Consider the following 10,000-nt stretch of genomic DNA (forward strand, 5'->3'; position numbering starts at 1 on the left):
TTATTTTATATATATATTTATTTAATTATATACTATTATATTTTTCCCTATTTACATATATATATTTATTATGATAATTTATTTATATTATATTTTTTTATATATTATATTATATATTTATATTATGTTTATATATTACATATTAGTTTATATACAAAATATATACTTAAAATTGTTAATTTTTAAAACATAATTTTAAAATTTATAATATATTTATTTATTTATATATATTTAATATATCAATTATTAATTTTTTTAAATTTTTGTTTATATTTTTAATATTATATATATATTTATATATATATTTTTAATATATATATAAAAATATTATTATATATTTTTTTAAAATTATATTTATATTTTTTATATTATATATATATAAAATATATATATATATTACCTGTACCCATTTTTGGAAATACCAGAGTAAGCCTGGGGGAGAATAGCTATTTAGGGGGTGCGGGGACCCTTAAGCGGAAAACTCCTCGAGAGTGAACGGCACCCCAAGGGCAAAAGGAGCTCAACAGCCTTGGAACCCAGTCCTTTAGAGAGGTGTCTCAAAAAACCCCGGGCAAAAGGCAACGGCAAACACCGCTGTAAATTCCAAAGAAAATCATGGCATGTCACTTTTTCGAACGAAGCAAACATATGAAGGGAATCCCTGTCAATGACTCGGAATCCTCCCCGGGTACGACAGTCCATGGGTAGCAGGTGGAGCCGGACCGTTATCAGGCTACTGTCTGCAGCATAACGAAACAATCACTAAAAAATCGGAACATGGAATTAAGAACGCTTTTCCCAAAGGGGGAACCGGATAATGGAAGGGGAAATGACACGTTTTGAAGGTAAAAAAATCCTAGGAATATGTAAAAGCGGTGGAGGGGCAGGGGGGAGTTCAACAGCGATAGTTTCAAGGTGCTATATCAGGTGGAGAAAAAACACGAAGAAGATTTGCTATGAAAACTGCAAAAGAAAACGCAAAGAGTTTGCTAGGGATAGTGGGCTTTGTCAGATAGAGTCATGGTGATAAATTTTGAAAGGTAAACAATAGATCTCAGCATCTTTTCAGGATTGCACCCAACGACTGAAGAGTGAAGAAGAAATCGTAAATTCTAAAAACACATTGGAGAAAGCAAAAACGCAGTGTAAGTCGACAGATATACAGTAAAATTTGGGGCCAAAATGAAAGGGTGGAAACGAGGCGATGGTGAAACAGTTGGAAAGTTTGGTCTTGTGCACAAAATGAAAGGGGAAAAATGGGTTCAGTGGGGGTAAAAAAATGAGTATGTATTAACCAAAACTGGTAGAGCAACATCCCCCCAAAAATTTTGGGCATGGCTGAGCCCGGGGAAAAGGATTTTAAGAACCCGATTGACTACATTCTATAAGAAAAAGGTATAGGAATGCAATTAAAACTCAAAAGGGAACCCAGGACAACGTGTAGGATCATAACCCAGCATATGCGAGTTAAAAGGAAGCTTAATACCAAGAAAGGAAAGACAACACCCCGAATGGGGTCATTTTGCTTAATTGAAAAAAAAAAAACCATTCGAGAAGAAAAATGCGGGGCTGGCAAAATCGTTTTTTAAAGTCTTGAAGACCAAGGAAACACTAAAATGGGAAAATTTAAAAGGGGGGGGGGGCTGGTACGGTAGAAAAGAACTTATACCTAAACGTGAGAAAAGTCAAAGAGCAAGTGGAGACAATGAAATCTTGGCAGAATGCGCTCTAGGCAACGTTTAAAAAAGAGGAAACGCGAGTACAAAACAACGAGCAAAGGAATAAGAAAAAAAAGTAGGAAGCCAAAAGATCTGGCTTAATGAAAATGTGAAGAAAATTTAAAGCACAAACCAACGAAACAGGCGCAAGTACAAAAGATTTAAAAGTAGGGGTTTCCAAGGTTGCTCTTCTACAGGGGATAAAACCAAGAATGGGAAGTCTTAAAGGAAGAGGGGCAAAAAACCTTTGTATTCTGGACAGAATACACGTGAACTTTTTTTCAGATTATAGGGGCAACAAACCCGAAAAAAAAGGGGATTTTGAGGGCCCGAAAATCTTAAATCAGAAGTTAGAGGTGCATTCAAAAAAATGAAAGGAATAAGGCGCAGGACCCATGAAGTCGCCCCGAAATGATTTTTGTTGGAACTTTGGTATAGAGAAGTTACCGAAGTTTTGAACAGGTATATGACAAAGGGCAAAACCCAAAAGTCTCAGCAAAACTTTTTTTAGCCCCCCCCAAGAAAAAAATGGGGGCAAATTTAATTGAAAAATTAAAACAGAAAGATTAGCCTCATGACCATGTGAAAAAAAAATTTTACTTTCGTATTCTGATGATGAGGCAAAAGTAAAATAAAACCCGAGATAGGAAAAGAAAAGTTTGGGTTCGTAAAAAATGCTGGGACAAGAATGCATCTTTACTGAGAATACCCATCAGAAAGAGCTATCGAGTGCAAAGGTTTATACGTGTGCTTTATTGTTATACAAAAACTTTGATAAAATGCAACATGAAGAGCTTTTCCCTAGCTAGGAATTTAGATCTGGAGGAAAGGGTTTTTAAGAGTTTTGCGGCAAAACCCCTACTGGGAAAATCAGTACATTGCGAGGGGAGATGACACAGTCCATACACCAGCATTAGAAGAGGGGTTCGACAGGATGGTGCTTAGCCCAGATCTCTTTTTTAAACTTTTCAGGGAGATTACCTTCGGAAAAATCAAAAATTTACAGGGGATTTTTCGGAGGGGACAACTTTAAAAAAATTGAGATATCCCCACGATAGGCGTTAATGCAGAATCAAAGAGAATCTCAAAAATACTAGACAAAGTTTTTTTGAAGCCCGCGAAAAAAAAGGGATTACCATAAACTGTAGAAAACAATGTATGGTAATCAGCAAAAAAAAAGTTGCTAAAAAGTTAAATACGGGTTGGTGCATCTTTATAAAAAAAAAGTACAGAAATTCAACTGCCTTGGCAGCATGATAACGGAAGAGGCAAAAATGATCAAGAAAACAAAGAGAATTTGGAATGGGAAAAGCTGCATTTGAAAAATGGGCAAAAAAAATGAAACAACAAAATTTCTATGTCAAAAAAAATCAGAATCGAAACCCTTTTGTGTTTTCCAAACCCCACGTATGGTAGGAAAGCGGACTATTTCACGAATTTTTAATCGCAGAAAATGGTTTCTCAGGAGAATATGTGAATATTTGGGCTGATAAAAAGTCAACCAGGGAAGTGCTGGAGAGAGAAAACAAAGCGTTTTTTTTCTGAAAAACATCCCAAAGAGAAATTTGGATTTTTGGGACCGTAATGCGAAAAGAAAAAAGGCTAGAACATCTTAAACATGACAGGCAAATATGGAAACGAAGCAGGGCAGCAAAAAATAAATACACAGCAAAAATAAGAGTTGACAGTATAACGGAACGAGATCTTTTTAAGACCACAAAAGAAGAAAGAGTGGAATCCCTGATCGCAACGTCCTTTTGGGACAGGGGCCCTTTAGAAGAATATATTATATATATATATATTTTATATTAATATTATATATATATATATAAATATATAATATAATTATAATATAACACACACACACACCACACACACACACACACACACACACACCACACAAAACACACACACACACCCAACACACCCGACCAAAATAATATATGTAAAAACCCCCCCCCCCCCACCCCCACCAAAAACACACCCCCCAACACACCCCACATATATAAATGTAAATTTACTATATTATTATATATATATATATATAATAATATATATATAAAATAATATATTATAATATTATTATTACTAACATATGTATGTCTCCACCTCAAATTGCCTACCTAGTCACTGGGGGGCCAAACCACCCACGTCAGTGCGGTCCCAAGCCCATAAAATAGAGAGAAGATTACCTAAAAAGGAAAACCGGCACTCTCCGTGGAAAAAAACCCGGGGGCCCCTCCACGTACTCACTCCAAGAGCATCACATGAAAACTAAATTAAGTATAATGCTGTGACCAGGCGGGTCAAAAATGAACCACCGTAAAAAAAAAGAAAAAAAAAAAAAAAAAAGGGAAAAAAAAAAAAAAAAAAAAAAAAAAAAAAAATTTTAAAAATTATATATAAGTATTATATATACAAAATATATATATAAATATATAATTAAAAATTATATATATATATATATATATATTATATATATTATTTAATTTAATATTATTATATACATATATTATATATAATATATATATTTTAATATATATTATATATATAAATATATATATATAAATTATATATATATATATATATATATAATAAAAATAATGCCGTTTTTTCCGTGGTAGAACACTGGCTCCGACCCTAATGGGCCCAGTTTTAATTCCTCGCCGCGGCGTTTAAAAAATTCCCGTGCTACGGTATCATAGGGTCGAGGCTTATTCAATGTAAAAGACCCTAAATAATAAAAATGAGGGGGGCCTAATCTTGCAGTGGAATGAATGGGTGTTGAACAACAAAAAAAAAAATAAAACCCCCCCACCCCACACACACAATACCACGCATACAAACACTACACCGCACACACACACGCACACACACCACACACACCACACCCACACCCAAAACACCCAAAAACCCCACACCAACACACACCACAACCAAAACCACCCTATACTTTTTGTTGGCGGACACGGGCATGGGCCCCTATACTGGAAAAGGGTTAATATAACACAGCTTTTCTGGGGAAATTTATTATTTATATATATATTTTTCCTAAAATAAGATGAAATTCAATTATGAACGTGTACTTCTGCATCTCCTGAAAGAATGTTTTTGCTGCGTTAAAAAAATTTTAATTAAGATAACATCAGATTTACTCATTCGAAAATTTGAGTATAATATCAATAATTTCCCAAAAATTTTTTTTTTTTTTTAATCAGAATTTTGCTCAGGACATAAAAATTTTATTTTTTGTGTGTTTTAAAAACAAAAAAATCGTTTTTTTTTAGTCTTAAGCTTTATTAAACTTTCCCCAATTCCTATACTGAAACTCAAAAAAAAACTGTTTGTAAAATCTTTTTTTTTAATCTAATGTCGCAAAGTTGTCTAAAACAAATAGTTCATGTCGGTATTACCAATTAGTTTAGTAGGGTCATGTAAACAATTAAAAGTTACATCAAAATTTAAAAAGAATAACCTTTTTGCTTTTACTACATAAGGTTAAAACTACGATTCGTTTAAAATCTGTTTTACAGCTCCAATTTGTGTTTAAAAATCTGTTGTCTGTCTGTCTATCTAAAATCTAGTTTATCATTTTTCTTTACAATTTACTACCATCCCCCTCCCTCTTGCAATAAAAAAAAAATAAAATAATAAAAAATAATAAAATATATAATAATAAAATAAAATTAAATAACAAGAAAATTTTAAATAAAAAATATAAAAAAAATAAAATAAATTTTAAAAAAAATAAAAAAATAAAAAAAAAAAACTAAAAAAAAAAAAAAAAATAAAAATAAAATATAAAAAAAAAAAAAAAAACAAAAAACACAACACCACCATATAAAGAAAAAAATAAAAAAAAAAAATATATTAAAATAATAATATAATATAATATATATAATTAATATATTATAATTTTTTATAAATATAATATAATTTTATAAATTTTTATATAATATATAATTATATATATATATTAATATATATTAAAACATATATATTCAAAAAATTATATATAATATTATATATATATATAAAAATATCCCCAAAATTTATATATTTATTTATTTATTTTTTATATTATATATATATATATTATAATATAAATATATATTATATATATATATTTTTTTTTAATTTATTTCCCCCCCTTCCCTTCTCCCCCTTTTCACCCTTTCCTCTTTTATCTTTCCCCTTCCTTCCCTCCTTTCCCTTTTTTCTTCTCTCTTTTTTATTTTTAAATATTTTTTTAAATTTAAAACATATTTTTTTTTTTTTTTTAAAAAAAATTTTATAATAATAATTTTTAAATTTATTTTTTTAACATTCGGACCCCTGGACACATGTCTCAATTTTTTTTTTTTCTTGGAGTGGGACGGTGGCCCCCCCATTCCTTTTCCCCCGGTGGTTTTTTTAGGTAACACCCCTCTATTTTTCCCGGCCCAACTATTTGGCGGGTTTGGGGCCCCCATGGCTAGGAGGAATCGGGTGAAGTTCCTTCCCCCCAAAAAGGAAACACGCGGGGCGGTCCGGGCCCCCTCGAACCCTGGGAACGGTCAGAATTGCCCCGTTGACATCTGGTTCCGACGGCTTTAACTTTTTTCCCACCCCCCCCGTTTTTTTTTAGATAATTTATTAAAATTTATTTCCCCCCATATAATATTAAATTTTTTCCTAAAAATTTATAATAATAATATTAATTTTATATCTAAAAATTGGCCCCCCGGGTATATATATAAAATATTTTAATATAAATATAAATTTTTATATATTTATATAATATATTATAATTTTAAAATAAAATAGATAAAAAAATTTTACATTAATATTTATATATAAAATAATATATTTTTAAAATTTTTTATATTAAAATATATATATATATATATTATAATATATATATATATTATATTTATCTAAATAAATATTTATACATTATAATTTATTATATATATATTTTATTTTATATATTTATAATTAATTTATTATATATATATATAATTTTTATATATATTTTTTATTTTTATATATATATTATATTATATAATATTAAAAATTATTTATTAATTTTATTATTTATATTATAATTATATTATATATTATGAATATTTTTTTATTTTCTTTTTGTGTGTGTGTGTGTGTGTGTGGTTTGTGGTTTTGGTGTATTATTTTTTATTTTTTTTTTTTTTTTTAATTTTTATTTATTGTGTGTGTGTGTGGTGTGTGTGTGTTTGTGGGGTGTGTGTTGTGTGTGTGTGTGTGTTGTGTGGGGTGTATGTTTTTGGGGTATTCCCTTATAATGAACTATTCCGCAAAATCATTCACATCTGACTATATTCACACCATCGCAATTTTCTCCACGGTGTGTCACCGTTTTCGTGTCATAGCGATCCTGAATTACCTCACACCCTCACCCTCACCTTCCATATCCCTCTCACAATAATCCTCACCCTCACTACTACACTCACCCTTATCCTTATCCTCATCGCCGCTCTCCCTATCGCTCCAATCATCATCCTCACCCTCATCCTTATATCCTCACGTTTGCCCCCCTTCAGCCTTTTCCTCACTCACCCTTACCCTCACCCTCCCTCAATCCCCACTCCCCCTCACTGCCACCGTCCCCATCCCCCTCACTCTCACCTTTCCCCTCCTCCTTCCCCTCTTTCTCCCACCCCCATTCTCACCCTCCCCATCACCCCCATTCTCACCCTCCCCATCACCCCCATTCTCACCCTCCCCTCCCCATCATTCTCACCCTCACTTTTCCCCTCTCCCCTTCTCCCTCCCGTCTCCCTCACCTCCCCTCATCCCCTTCGTGTGCCATCCCCACAACACACACTTCGGTTCCTTCACAATCAAGCAGGGACCTTCGCATCAGCATTAGAGTGAAGTAATCCACATCGTGCGTCCCCAGCTACAAATCCGCGTGTCTGGGATTATCCGTTTGCGGGAGGGATTGGGTTTGGGGGAAAGGGAGGAGGGGGAAAGAGGGAAAGGGGGGATAGGAAAATGGAGAGGGGAAGAGGGGGGGGGAAATGAGGGGAAATGGGAGAGGGGGAAGAGGGGAAGTGGAGGAATATGGGGAAATGGGAGAGAAGGAAGAGGGGAAAGGGAAGAATGAGGGGAAATCGGAGAGAGGAAAGAGAGGAAAAAGTGGGAAGAGGGAAAATGAAAGAGAGGAAAGAGGGGAAAAGGGAGAGAGGAAAGAGAGGAAGGGGCAAATTGGGAAAAAAGAAAGGGAAAAAAAATAGAAAATGGGGAGAAGGAAGGGGGGAAAGGGGGGAAATGGGGGGAAAGGGAAGAAAAGGGAAAGAGGGAAAAGGGAGGGAAAAGGGGGGAAGGGAAATGGGGGAGAATGTGGGAGTGGGAGGTGTGAAGTGGATAAAGGGAAATTAAAGGGGAATTGAGAGGGAAAAGGAAAGGGGAAAAGGGGAAAAGGAAAAAAAAGGGGGGAAAAGGGAAGAAGAGGAGAGAGGGGAAAGGGAAGAGGGAAGAGAGAAAGAGGGGGGGAGGAATGGGAGGGTAAAGATGGGAGGGAGATTCTGGGAGATGAGAGGTGGGGAGTGGGCGTGGGGAGTGGGGGTAGATGCTGTAAGGGGGGGGGGGGTGCCTTTTTCGAAAAAAGGGAGGGGGAAAGAAAAGGGGATAAAAAGGGAGAAAAAAAAGGGGGGGGGGTTGGGGAAAATGGGGAGTAGGGAGGAATGAGGGGGGGGAGAGGGGTTGGAGTTATGGAGGAGAAGGCGTGGGGAGAAGGGGGGGGGAGAGAGTTGAAATTGAAAGGAAGGGAGATGGAAGTGGGAAAAGACGGAGTAAAGGATAGGGGAGGGGAGATAGGTGGGGATAAGTAGAAATGGAGGAGAGGAAGCAAGATGGAAGAGAGGGAGAGACAGAATGAAGAAGAGGAAGAGGAGAGACTTGAAGGAAAGGGAAAGAGGGAAGTCGAAGGGAGGGGAGAGACAGGGAGGGAGATGTGAGGGGAATATAGAGAGAGGAAAAAAGTAAGCTGAGATTTTTGGGAAAGGGTGGAAAGATCGGAAGGGGGAAAAACAAAAAGAGAGGGGGAAGGAAAAATAGATAAAGGGGGGCGTGAACCTGAAGGAAGAAAAAATGCGAAACGGGGGAGAGAAAAGAGGAAAAAAGAATTAGCTAGTCTAAGAGGGGAAGAGAGAGGGGGGGGAGGGGGGAGGGGAATGGGGGGAGGGGGGCGTCGAGTGGGCAAAGGAGGTTAATGGCCAAAAGGTAATACTGAGTTATAACGGCATGTATTTCTGTTAACATTTTTCAAAAACTGCGTGAGTTCTATTTTTACTCATCACCATTACGAAAATTGTTGCGAGCAATTTTGTTGTTTGTAGCGGGCAGGTTTCTCGATCATTAAAGTTATTTTTAGCATTGTTAGCAAAAATATGTTTTAAATTATCAGCAAACATTTGATGTAGTAAAATGAATCCATTAAGGGATATACAGTTTCGGAGAATTTTTGAAAAACATGAAACAACAAAATTTTTTTTGTGGGAATTGGAAAGTTCAGCAACACATTTAGAGTGCGCGATACAATAGCATTGCATTAGCTAATGTTGTCGATCTTGTAGGATTTGTGAAACTTCCTTTCACTCTCGGGTGAAAGACCCCTTGGCATCTTCACATTTTCAAAGCTCATATTTCAGGAAGCTTTCCATTACAGACACTGTATTTTTTTGTCCCCGCTTTTAAAACACACTACTACAGGCATCCCAAGCTAAAACAAATATACTGTGTAGAAATCTAAAAAAATAATAATAAACTCCCCAACAAAACATATATACTTACATAAACAAATATAAACATTTATGTTGAAGATATAGGTATATACATAAACAAATAGACAACAAAACACACACATAGACAAATAGACAAACACAGAAACAGATGCACAGAGATATACAGACAGACGCACAAACCAAAAAACATGCAAACATATAGACAAACATACAGTTTAAATAACAAACATACAGTTTATATAACAAACATACAGTTTATAGATATAACAAACATACAGTTTAAATAACAAACATACAGTTTATATAACAAACATACAGTTTATAGATATAACAAACATACAGTTTAAATAACAAACATACAGTTTATATAACAAACATACAGTTTATAGATAGAACAAACATACAGTTTAAATAACAAACATACAGTTTATATAACAAAAATACAGTTTATAGTTATAACAAACATACAGTTTATAGACAAACAAATAAAAAAAACAAAGAAACACACACACACGTATG

The sequence above is a fragment of the Penaeus monodon genome, chromosome 9 (assembly GCF_015228065.2).
Source record: "Penaeus monodon isolate SGIC_2016 chromosome 9, NSTDA_Pmon_1, whole genome shotgun sequence".
Classification (NCBI taxonomy): domain Eukaryota; kingdom Metazoa; phylum Arthropoda; class Malacostraca; order Decapoda; family Penaeidae; genus Penaeus; species Penaeus monodon.